The sequence below is a fragment of the Lissotriton vulgaris genome, chromosome 3_2 (genome assembly GCF_964263255.1).
Source record: "Lissotriton vulgaris chromosome 3_2, aLisVul1.2, whole genome shotgun sequence".
Lineage (NCBI taxonomy): Eukaryota > Metazoa > Chordata > Amphibia > Caudata > Salamandridae > Lissotriton > Lissotriton vulgaris.
The window spans coordinates 180,050,015-180,062,894 of record NC_141690.1 but is presented as its reverse complement, the minus strand read 5'-3'; the positions used below and the strand labels follow the sequence as shown (position 1 = coordinate 180,062,894).

General features: G+C 45.9%; 1 protein-coding gene across 2 annotated transcripts in view; it reads left to right on the top strand.

Moving 5' to 3' along the window:
- HTT (huntingtin) overlaps nt 1–12,880 on the top strand; it is a 2,178,328-nt gene that overhangs the window by 1,495,930 nt on the left and 669,518 nt on the right. The gene's annotated exons all lie outside the window — the stretch shown is intronic.

The window sequence follows — 12,880 nt, the reverse complement described above, 5'->3', positions numbered from 1 at the left end:
TAAAATTTTCAAAGTCATAGGTGGTCATTACATCCTGGATGCTGTCATAAATTTTGTTGGAGGCTTAATTACACAGATTCCAAAATCATCTACTAGATACAATATTAACTAGCTAGTTATCTCCATATGGGAAATCAAAGTGGGCATATTTTCCTTCCTTATCCTTATACCTCCACAGTGCTAATGGCACGTACATTGGAGATGAGGCACAAATCACGTTGATTGGCCATAGCCTGAGATCTGCTCTCCATTGAGCTTTAAATATATCCTTTTTATGATACCTCCTAGCTTTTGTGGCGAGATTTTCTGATGGCTACATCTGCCTGGGGAATCCTTACCGTTTGAATAGCACAATGTGGCAGCATTCCACTGAAACCTTTCTCGGCAGCTCTCCCTCGTCGACGAGGATGTCACAATGCCCAAGGCTTCACTCGCTGCTCCGCATGATGTCAATAGAGCCATAAGAGGCCTTTGTCGGAGTGCTGACGTCAGTTCCCTTTTTTCTGCGCCTTCAATGTGTAACAGTTTCTTCATTGGCTCTACATAGAGTTAGAATGCTTTCGACATTTTTTCCTGAAATTGCAATGTTGTTGCAGAAAAAATTTCTCCACTGACAAAATCAATTTTTAAGCAGTGAGGGTCAAATGTCAATCACAGATCCTCACGAAGACTCTCTTTGGTGTCTTAGTTCAGACATTGACGCCTGTCTAAAGATGAGCCCCTACAGAGCTCTAGGAGAGAGAAGTAAAACTCTTCATGGCCAAGGCAAGAAAGGAGAAAAGAGGACGTCAAAAGTCTCGTTTTCTCTCAGAGTCACCGTCACCCTAGTCCTCAAAGTCATCCAAGAGCAAACCTAAGAAGAAGCGGTGTCCTGGTCTCTGACGTCGATTTTTGAGGGATATTTTTCCGAGATCGGTGTCTCCTCATCTGAAGTCAAAAGAAGATCGAGGTGAGATGACTTCGGCACTGTCCCCAGTAGCCTTTCCAGCATCGCCTTCAAGTCCAAGACCGCCCCCGACTTCGCCTGGATGTCCTGAGCCGGAGGTAGATCCAGGAGGAAGTAGACTCCTTTGCCAGGTGAAGTTCAGCACGAGTCTCTGGTGTCAGCTGCCCCGTTCCGAAGTTGGATGGATCTGCTGTGGCGTTGCATCTCTTGACTCTACTTCTGTTAGCTTATTTTTTGCAGGTGCCGAAGTCTCCGGTGCCATCACTGACGTCACTGACACAAATACTGGCTTCACGGACACCATTGTTTAAAAATATATATTTTTATTTTGCTTTTTGTTCAACTGACAAAAAGCGTGTAAACTCACACTCGCAGCAATTAAATAACCTGAGTGGGAGAGCAGCTGCACAGTATCAGCATATACACATTTCTCAGACAGTGACTGAGTATCAGCCAGGTAGTCAACAAGAACTCATGGAACTACATTTAATTGGAAGGCAAACGACATTAAGACTAGACAAGTGGAGTCACATTTCTTTCATCCATCAAGTCACGGTCATAATACTTTATCCAGAAGCCCCATATCCTATTAAACGTACGCAGACACCCTCTGGTTTTATAAGTGAGCTTATTAGCCGCCATATATAAATGCATCCCCACCCTCCACTCCTGAAGGGACGGTATCTCAGGGGCGTCCCAATACTTGGCCACATCCCTCTTCACCACCACTATGTCCAGGTTGCAGAAAAGGAGCTTGGCACACGGGATGTCCACATCTGTGGGTGTGCCAAAGAGAACATACTTGGGCTCAACTGGTAATGGCTCTCCCACAATCTTGCACAGTTGGTTCAGTATCGCTCACCAATATAATTCTATAGTAGAGCAAGCACAGAGTGTATGCAGGAAGGACTCTCTTTCCCTCTAGCATTGCAGGCAGTCAGGGGACTCTGCTCTTCCAAACCTGTGCAGGCGGATACGGTCATAATAGAACCGGTGGAGAATTTTGAACTGAATAAGCCTCAGCCTAGACTTGATAGGCGCCTCCCTGGGGTACATTAAAGTTGCCTCTGTATCATCCAGTTCTCCCATTTTCCCCTCATCGCTTCAGGAAGTCAGGCATGTTATTATTAATTATTTCTCCAATCCCTCCCATAAGTAGCCGATCCTCCAGAGGCACATATTCAGGAAGGTCAGAAGCCTCCAGACCCTCTGCACTCCAAGCATGATGAGCTGTGTGTTCTTAAATGAATGTGTCATGAAGTTGGTAGTCCCGTTGCAGCTGCATGGACGGGAGCATGGTTGTACTGCTCCAAATTTCCTTCTTTGTTTCTGTACCTAGCAGAGTAGTCCGGAAACCGCATGATGGTTGAGGATTTGGACTAGATCACACCTAACTGCCTCACCTCCCCAAGTATTAAGTCATGGTCTTGGAAGTTCAAAAAACTTGCTATTATCGCAGGTGGGGGGGGGGGTATCAAGTGGCAGCCGGGCAGTAAGCGTTCTGTGGGCTCGTTCAATAACGAAGCATTTGGGAACATTTACAGCTGTGAAGGTGGATTTGAGCCACCGCCACAAATAGTCTACCATGTTGGACCCCTCGACTCCCTTAGTGAATCCCAGCAGTTGCAGGCATCGTCTCCAGTTCTCTGCATCGTCAACCCTCCACAGGAAGTCTTTAGTTGCTGCTTTCATTTCCATCAGATTCTTGCCCAAGGAATGCTTGGTTTCTTTCAGCTCTGACACTTCACAAAATTTAGAAGATTGTGTCTCAAGATTGACACCACCGGGCAAACCTCATCTATCTCCATTCCAGGGTTGTTGTGAACTGCTGAATCGTCCCTACAAGTGCCACATTGTCCGGCAGGGGGGACGCTGCTTCTGTCCTAGAAGGGGGCTTGGCCACTTAAGTATAGTTATCTCTTTTATCCGGCATGGTGGTTTCCGATCTTTATCCTTAGCCATTCCATGGATGGCAGAGACACAGCAGACGCTACGCTTACAGTTCCAGGGCCGGTCAAGACAAGCAAGTTCCGGGCCAGTCAAGACGAACAAGTTCAAAATGGAAAGCAGCAGGCAAGCATTTGACAAATTACTAGAGGTGGGCGGAATGTTTGTAGTCGGGCTACGCAAAGCTCAGCGAAAAGGTAAAAAATGTCTGCGAGCACGCAGAGTTCCGCAAACATGCGGGATTGCTTGTTCCGCCCGTTCGCAATGCTTTTTTCCTGTTTGCAAACGCTGTTTGCGTGCTCGGGGGGGGGGAAATATCTCACGAACACGCATTTGGAAAGCGCAAATTACCCAAATTCCGCAAATTCTGTGAGTGGAACGGAATTTACTGCCCAGGCCTACAAATTACCTTCTCCGAGCACCACGGCATCTACAAAATGACTAATAAGAGCCAAGGCCGGAAATCGGTCAGGGTACCCCCACTATCCACAACCAGAGTTACTCACAAGGCTGTCAATCTACCGTAAGTCAGAGTTCACCTCGCAATCCTACAATTCAAAGTTTGCAGCCTGGCAGGGGCACCAAAAATGACTAGGGGGAGCAGGCCAAGCAGGTACCTCGCACTACACAATTTACCCTGCCGAGCTAGTGCACCAAGAAACAGCCAAGCCAGGGATTGTACAGCAGGGAATGAATAGACCCAACACCCCTATGGGCCACCACACTCAAGCAGCAGGAAGTATCTCCAAAGTTCAAGGTGTGGGCGGCATAGAAGGAGGAACAACATTCCCTCTCCCTCAGCAGTGGCAGTTCTGAAGCATCACGCAGTGGACTTTGATGCAGTCTGCGCGGTCCCTATAGACCGGGACAGTCTTAGTACCCTCCATTTAGATCAGGCATTATTTCAGAACTCAAGCACTCAACGCTGCATCCAGCACTCCAAGTCAAACAAAGCAGCAAGGCGAAGCAGTGTCATATAATGGGGGGTTCACAGAGTATTTTCCCATCGAAAGTAAGTGTAGAGCCTGAGTTCAATACACTGAGCATGCACCGGGGCCCATCTTATCACTGTTCCGAAATGGGTCTTTCCAGATGCGCCACTCCTGGGGATGCCTCAGTGTGGCATCCAGCACTTGCTGCTATCTCACAAATAGTTTCCCCCAGGGGCCCAGTTCTCCGTCGCCGCCAAATGTGTGCTACATGCACTGCAACCCACGCAGCGGCAGAATCCAGCAGTAGAAGCCGAAGGCACCCCAAGCACTTCCCCGGCTGTAAGCAGATGCTGAAGTCACAGCAGGCTCACCTCAGCGCTGTGCCTCCTTGGGGCATGCATTCCTGGGTCTCACCGACAGGCTTCACTGCACCAGCTCTCTCCGCCGGTATAGCTCACCCACACCGCTCAACCAGGGGTGCATGGGTCTGTTTACAGATATGGCTGGGAGGACAGGAGGCAACACTTAAGTCCCCTGGCAGCCAGACACCATCTCTGCTGGTCACCCAGAGGCCCCTCCTAATGCGGCTATGAAATGTCAGTGCTAGTCTTTTCCCTTACCGGGCTCAGGCATGCTCCACTTTGTTTGGTTAATTCCAAGACTTTCCCCAGAGCCGCCACTCATCTCAGGGACACAGGAGACCATCACAGAGCAGCTCAACTTATTACCCAGATAACAGGGGAGATGATTAGCCAATTATATGGGGTCAATTGGGCTTAAGAACGCAGGATTAGTGCAAGATGATGTTAGGCCCAGCTAGAGCTCTGCACACGCGCATCAAGTCTGCCACCTTGTTGGCCATGACCCCCCTGCCCCCCACACCCCTCACCGATGTCATTGTGGAAGTCGAGACATTCATCTCAAAGGGAAGCTCAGATGCTTCTTGAAGAGGAACAGAATTATTTTGGAGAAAGAGAACTGGAAGAGGGAGAAATAGGGTCACTGGATCCAACATTTGAAGGTTTAGATGTGCAAGTGGGATGAACACTTCTCCAGAATGGGTATTGTTGTCTCCTAATGGTATTCCTCCACCGTAGGATACAAGATACCATTCAGTGATAAGGAAGGCGGCTGATAATCAGAGTCTTTTATTCCTTTTAATGAGACATTCACTTAACCAATTCTCGGAATTTGGCAGAAACCTAGGAAATCCTTTGCTTTATCCAGACCAATTGCGATAAGATACATGCCTACTCCAGGAGATCCTCTGTTTTTATCCACTCATCCTTCACCTGAGAGTTTAGTGATTCAAGTTATTTCCTGGGTCTTTTCCGATGTCCCCAGCAGATAGGAGTCAAAAAAGATAGAACAGTTGGCGAAAATTGGGTTTTCTTCTGGTAGCATGGCTTTGAAGTCAACGTACGCAACTTGTTTGTTGAGACAGTACATTCATGCGTTGATGAACTCAGCCAAAACAGTAATTCCAAAATTATCGGCAGATGTTCAGGGTCACTTTTCTGAGCTTGCTGAAAGACGGTCAGGCCATTGAGTCGGGCCTGGATGCGGCTGATTCGGTTACAAGAGCGAGGGGGTCATCATTCACAACAGAGAGGCATGCATGGCTGGGAGGGTCTGGGTTCTCACCAAACGTTCAAAAATACCCAAATGGATTTGTCTTTCGATGGGTTGAGACTGTTTGTGCCAAAGCCGATTCTGCCTTGGAGAGGTTCAAGGATAGCAAGTTGACGGCAAGATCATTTGGCCTTCAATCTCATCCCAGAGATTACAGAAAGTTTCAAAGGTTCTGTGGGTTTGGTAGGAACTTCTCCTTCCGAGGAAGACAACAATACAGGTAACAGCGGTCCTCCAGTATCCTCAATAGGAGTTATAGAGGGCAGTGCAGAGGTAGACAACGAGCAGCCACTCTTGAGCCATCCTCCTCTTTCTCCCCGACCAACGTCACAGGAAAGAAGCCCTAGTTTTGCCATTTTGGAGCATGCTTTGCCAGTGGGATGACGGGTGTCTCAATTTCTACCACAGCGGAGAACCATAACATTGGATAAGTGGGTTTTAAATATTGTAGAAAATGGGTATGGCCCACCCTTACAAGAATGTCCCCAACCCTTTCCTCCCCAACAAGATTTTTGTTCAGAAGACCATCTTCTACTCCTTCTACAGGAGGTGCAATCCCTACTACAAAAGGGTGCAGTAGAGTTGCTTCCAGGGCAGGAACAGGGTCAGGGATGCTATTCCCAGTATTTCCTGATTCCCAAAAAGGACTGCAATTTGTGGCCAATCCTAGGCTTCAGGATTTTGAATTGTTTACTCAAGCAGGAGACGTTCAAAATGAAGACCCAGCTACATATGTTTCTTGCGCAGGAGAAAGAGGCCTGGATGGTCTTGATCGATTTGCAAGATGCGTATTTTCAGTTCCCCATTCTGCAATTGATGAGGAAGTATCTTTGCTTATTGGTAGAGTCTCAACATTACGAGTTGGCAGTCCTTCCATTTTGTCTTACTTCTGCACCTCAAGTCTTCACGAATGTGGTGGCTGTGGTCACAGCACATCTCAGAAGGTGAGGAATACCTCTATTCCCTTACCTGGATTATTGGTTGATCAACGCCAAGTCCCCAGAGTTGGTGTTGCATCACTTGCAGTTGCCTACTGAACTGTTGTTCAACCTAGGCTTTCCCATCAAAAAGACCAGGTCCCACCGAGAGCCTCTTAGCGCACTCTGTTCATAGGGGTGAATCAACCCTACCCTCCTCTTCAGAGGATTCTGGGCATTCATGCTATGATTCCAATGTTTCAGAGTGGAGCCATGGTTCCAGTCCTGAAGGTCTTGCACCTGTAGGGTCTGATAGCCTCCTGCATTCTGTTGGTCACCCATTCACCCTAACACATGAGGACTCTCCAACAGTGCCTGTGCAGGCAGTGGTTCAACACAACATGGATCTCAAAGAGTCGGTCAGAATCTCTAGAGAAGCTGCAGTGGATCTTCAATGGTGGGGTGTGTCTGGCAATCTGTCACTAGGGAATCTATGTTGCTCTCCACCTCAGGTGGACCTGTGTCCACCTCAGGTGGACACAGTGATAACGAATGCCTCCAGTTATAGAGTTGCAGGCCCTTAGTGTGAAACCTCCCCTCACGACTTTCTATAAGAACCAGGGCAGCTTTCCTGCCAACGGTGGTTGCTCCTTTCCACTTCGGCCAGTCTGTCACCCTTCCTACTTTCTATCCTACTCCGCATCCATTTAAAGAGGAGGAACAGCTTCTTCTTTTGGACCCTAAAAGGTCCGTTATCTTTCATGTCGACTGGACACGAGTTCCCCGGCTGGATGATCAGCTGTTTGTTGGCTACGTGGGCAAGATGAAAGGAAAAGGTGTGCACAGGAGAACATTAGAGATGGATCATCCTTTGCATTAAGATCTGCTATGCCATGGCTCACAAAAATCCTCCAGAGGGTATTAGAGCTCAATCCACTAGAGCCAAGTCTTCTACTTCTGCTTTAGGTAGAAATGTTCCTGTAGTTGACATCTGTAAAGTGACAACTTCGGCCTCCCTCCAACTTTTGCGAATCGCTATTGCTTACACTCCCAAGTGAGAAGTGATGGTCACTTTGCCCGTTGTGTTTTACAAGATTTTTTATTAAAAATGCGAGGAATCTACAGGTAGATGTATCCATCAGAAGAACAAGTTACTTACCCTCGGTAACTCTTATTCTGGGGGGTACCGTAGCTACCTGTAGATTCCTCAGAAACCCACCTGTCTCCCTGTTGCTTGTCTGCATATACCAAAAAGTTGTTTATTTGAATATGGTGTATGTATTTCAATATATATATATATAATCGCCACCCTGCGGCTCAATTGCTGGCACTTAATGGCTCTCTCTGATGGCGCGGAATGTGGAGACGGTTGAGCCCAGCCGTATGTTTTATTTATCCATGGTTTTCTTTTCCAGAAAAGATCTAAACGCACTCACAGTAACAATTATAATCCAAAATCATTTACTTTGCAGGCAACAGCATTTTTGGGGACTGGCCCAACAGCCGTATGCGTTTCGGTCTGTCAGCAGACTTTGATCATGGATACAGGGTGCTGCTAATTGTTTCTTATTAAATCTACTGCATGTCATTACATCACATCCCTCGTGGGGCGTGCTTTGCATTCTGGTAATTGTAGTGATAAAGTGTAAATTAAACAATAAACAATTGTGAAGTGTGTAAGTGAATTTACATAAGTGTTTGTGTGACTGTGTTCTATATACAATTCTCAGGTCAAATAACAATGTAATTTATGCAATTTTCATTTATAGTTCTTGTTCACTCACCGGGTTTCAAGTAACCTCTTTGTTCATGGTATGTGCACCTCATGTAAATAGATATCCCTGATGAGACAGACGATTCCTTTCATAATGGTGGATTTATAATTATTAACCCCTTTCATTATGGTGCAGTTGTTTCATGTAGACTAGTCATTCAATCCTGCCCTCCAGTGTGCCTATATTTAATATAATTAAGGACTGTGCTTTGTTTGTACCTCAAGTTACATTTACTCATATGTAGTTTAGTAGGCTTCACAATCTCAGACCTTTGTTCAGTTAATATTACTTTAACTCCTAAACCTGGGAAGTTGTCCACCTTAGCCATCATTTCATCAGGAGTCACAAGTGAAATTATTGATCTGTGCATTTAAAAAACAGTTCTATAGTGAGGCATGAAAAGAAAGCAAGGAAATAAAGGGGATGGTAGTAAAATAGAAAGGGGGGTTTAAGGGAAAGGGGAGAACAAGGAAAGGAGAAGAAAAAGAAGAAGAGAAAGAACGGATAGGGCGATTAGGGAAACCAGCAGTGAGAGAAAGGGGAGGAAACATATTATAGTATTGTCTCTGTATTTTTATATACGTATATCAACCAAAAATCAAAAGACACAAACATAATTTGACACTGGAAGAACGCATTGCTGTGAAAGATTTAAAAAAAGATGATGAGATCGAAATAAAGATGGCTGATAAAGGGGGAAATATTACTATCCTGGACAGGGATTCTTACATACAAGAGGCACACTCACAGTTGAGTAACACAAAATACTATCAGCAGCTAAAGGAGAATCCAACGCCGAAATACTAGCAGGACCTAGACCGAAAACTACTGGGATGGTTTGAAAAGAATCTTTTAGACCATGGTGAAATAAAGTATCTAACAGCTGAACATCCTACAACAGCAACAATATATTGCCTTCCGAAAATACACAAACATCCAACTGGACCACCAGGAAGACAGATTATCTCAGCAAAGGGGTCTCCACTAGAACCAATTGCAAATGTTATAGATGGTTATCTTCTACCATATGTCAAAGGGTTAACACCATATTTACGAGACACAGGTGATCTATTGAGACTTGTACAAGAGATTATCTGGTTACCAACATATAAACTAATCACAATGGATGTGATTTCATTATACACCAACATTATTTATTTAAACGTTTTATATAGCGCTAGCTAGACCCAAGGGTATCAGAGCGCTTTGCAGCATTATCACACGTAGGCCAAATTTATACAGTAATATGTACAGTGAGTCAGGACGTATCGTAGAGTATCTTCGAAAAAGAGCCCATTGTCCTTCATAAGATATGTTCGCATAGTAGGGTGTCCAGTGTCTTGTGACGTTTCACTCGATGTCATCAAAGAAAGCACTGTGGCTCTAGGTGAGATTAATGAGGTTAGGTCTTAGTGTCAAAGTGTCTGAGTGCTGCTATGGGTAGGTTTCGATTAGTTAGCCTTTAGCTATCCATTCGTGAGGGATCGATTAAGGAAGAGGTCTTTTGGCTGCCTTTTAAAAATTAGGAAGGAGGGATTGGTCCTGATATGGATTGGAATGGAGTTCCAGTTTTTTGGCGCAATTCCTGCGAAGGAGCGAGATGCGATTTTCTGTTTGAGTTTTCGGGGGGATAAGGAGTAGGGTGTTGGTGCTCCTTAGGCTTCTTGTTTGACCGGCCTTCTGGAGTTTTGAGGCCAGGTAGGCAGGATTCCCTGTTTGTAGCGCTTTGTGTGTGAGGCAGGCAGTTTTGAAGTTGGCACGCATTTCGATCGGGAGCCATTTTAGTTCTCTAAGTCCAGGCGAGATTTGTTCATATTTCTTGACTCCGGTGATCATTCTAGCTCCTGCGTTCAGAGTTGATCTGAGGGGGGCTAGGTGAGATTTTGCTGATCCTGTCAGGGTTGCATTTCCGTAGTCCAGTCTTGACAGCACCAGGGATTGAGTGGCTTGTTTGAGGTCATTGGGAGGAATGAAGGGTTTTATTTTGTTGAGTAGTTTGAGGAAGGCGCTCTTTGCAATGTTCTTGATGTGTTTACTCATGTCTAACTTAGGGTCCAGAGTGATTCCCAGCGATTTTACAGAATCGGCTGGGGTGTGTTTGTGATTGAGAGCATCAATAACTTTTAACCATTCAGTGATTTGGGGGTTCTTCTCCTTGTTGGAGATGAGGAGGAGTTCTGTCTTGTCTTGGTTTAGTTTCAGGTGGTTTTGTGATAACCAGTGCTCGACTTTTCTCATAGTGTCGTTTAGTCTGCGAATGTCTTCGATGGAGGAGGTTTCCAGATAGATCTGGGTATCGTCAGCATAGAGGTGGAAGGGTATGTTGTTGTTTTTTGATATGATGGTAAGTGGTTCCATGTAGATGTTGAAAAGCTGCGGCGAGAGAACTGGTCCTTGTGGGACACCCCTGCTAACAGGGACTAAGTCGGACAGGAAGTTTTTTATTTTTATTTTTTGTGTGCTGTTTTGTAGAAAAGAGGTGAACCATTGTAAGACCACCTCTTCCGCTCCAACCCTTTCTTTAAGTGTCTTAATGAGAAGTTTATGGTCAACCGTGTCAAAAGCTGCCGATAGGTGAAGGAGTATGAGTAGGCAACATTGACCTGTGTCAAGAGATTTGTGCAGATCGTCTATTATATTTAGGATCGCTGTCTCTGTGCTGCATCCTTTTCTGAAACCCGATTGGTGGGGGTCAAGAAGGTTGGTGATGTCCAGGTGTTGAGTAAGTTGGAGGAGAACACATCTTTCCAGGATTTTCGCAAGGAGAGGGAGGTTGGAGATGGTCTGAAGTTGAAGATCGTTTGTGTCGGAGCCCGTTTTTTTCAGTAGAGGTGTTACTTGGCCAATTTTGAGACAGTCCGGCATTGTTCCAGTGCTTAGGAAGCTGTTTATAATCTAGCTCTGTCCAGAGCGGGGCTAGGGAGAGTGTGAGCTTTTTGACCAGTTGGGCAGGATTGGGATCCAGGAAGTTTGCTAAGGGTTTGGAGTTGGAAGTCATTTTGATTATCTCTGCTTCGGAGATGGGATTGAAAGATTTCCATAGGTTTGCGGGGTGCTTGGGAGTAGTCTCTTCCGTTACTGGTGGCATTTGCTGGCAGGGGGACTACGGTGAACATCCAAGGAGAATTCTATCTTTTGAGGCCGCAGCTAGTGTTGAAGTGAGTTTGGAGGTTTGTTGCCTGATGAGGTTGAAGAGTTCTTTGGGCCTGTTTTTAGCATTAGCAAGGGCACTACAAAAGAAGGAAGATTTTCCATTCATTATGTGTTTTGTATATTTTCCGCGAACTGATTTCAGTCTATTTCATAGGATTGTGGACTGGTTGTTGCGCCAGAGTCTTTCTGCAGCTCTTAGTTCTCTTCTTTCAGAGTTTATGTCTGTGTTGAGCCATGATCTTGATGGTATGTTCCTGACTCTGTTTAGTTTCAGGGGGGCTATTTGGTCCATAATGGAGGACATGGTAGAGTTGTAGTGAGAGGTGAGTTCTGTTGTTGAGAGCTCATAATTGTGGTTAGGGAGGAGGGAGTTTAACCTTTACTCCAGGTCTTCAAGGGGAATCTGACTTAGATTTCTTTCCCCGTGGGCGTTTTGCGTGCGGGACTGACACTGGATCGTTTGGTTGATGTGGAAGAGAATGATATGGTGATCAGACCAGTCAACGAGCAAGGTGTGGACAATTGAAACTAAATCTGGTTGTGCGATAATGGCAGCCAGGATTGAGCCTCTACTGTGGGTTTTCTCAGTGTAGTGTTGGGTGAGGTTGTAGTTAATTAGGAGATCGTTTAGGGTTTTGATTAGCGTGTTGTTTTTTTCATTCCAGTGTATATTGAGGTCACCAAGAATTAAGTTGTTGGAGTCACAGAGTGAGTAGTGAGTTATCAGGTCGTGGATGTGTTCTCCGAATGAGGCAGTGTTTCCTGGCTGATGGTGGAGGAGATGGCAGAGTAATGAATTGTTGTTGCTTGTCTTGATGGAGGCAGTAAGACATTCAAAAGAGTTGTACTCTAAGGCATCGGTTTCCGTCACAGGGATGTCGTTCTTGTGTATGACTGCTAAACCTCCTCCTCGTTGGTAAATTATGTCTTTGTGGATGATTGTGAAACCAGGGGGCACAAGCATGTCCATGGTTTGGGGGGGGGAGATATCATTTAGCCATGTTTCAGTGATGAACGTGATGTCTATGTCGTGGGTGAGGATGGTCTTGGCTAGTTCTGTGGCATGTTTGATGGCCAATCTGCAGTTAACAAGCATGCAGTTGGTGGAGGATCCCTCTGGATCTTGGAGTTGGAGGGGGCGGTGGTGGATGTGTTATACGACGAGGCTAGATTCATCGCTTAACTCGGGGACATTGCAGCGCTTGCTCTTTTAAGTCTTAGTGTCTGGTTTAGGAGGGGGGTTGTGGTCCAGCTGAGCCATTTGGTCTTTTGAGGCAGTGTGTGATTGGGGTTGGAGAGTGTGGGTTTTGAAGATGGGAGTTTGTTCGGCTTTTGAGGTGCAGTGAGGTTCCGTAAAATTTCGGTGAGACCCAGTATTAGAGTTTTTAGCTGGCTTTCCAGCAGGGCAAGTCGCTGGGTCGTCTCTGTGTGGAAGGGGGTGGAGGCATCCAGGGAGGTCGTTGTGGCTCTTGATCGTTTGGATCTTTGTGTCTGGTTCCAGATGGGGGTGTTGGACAATCTGGGTCGTTGAGTCTTGGGTGGCCTTGCATGATTGGTGTCGGAGAGTGTGGGTGTCGG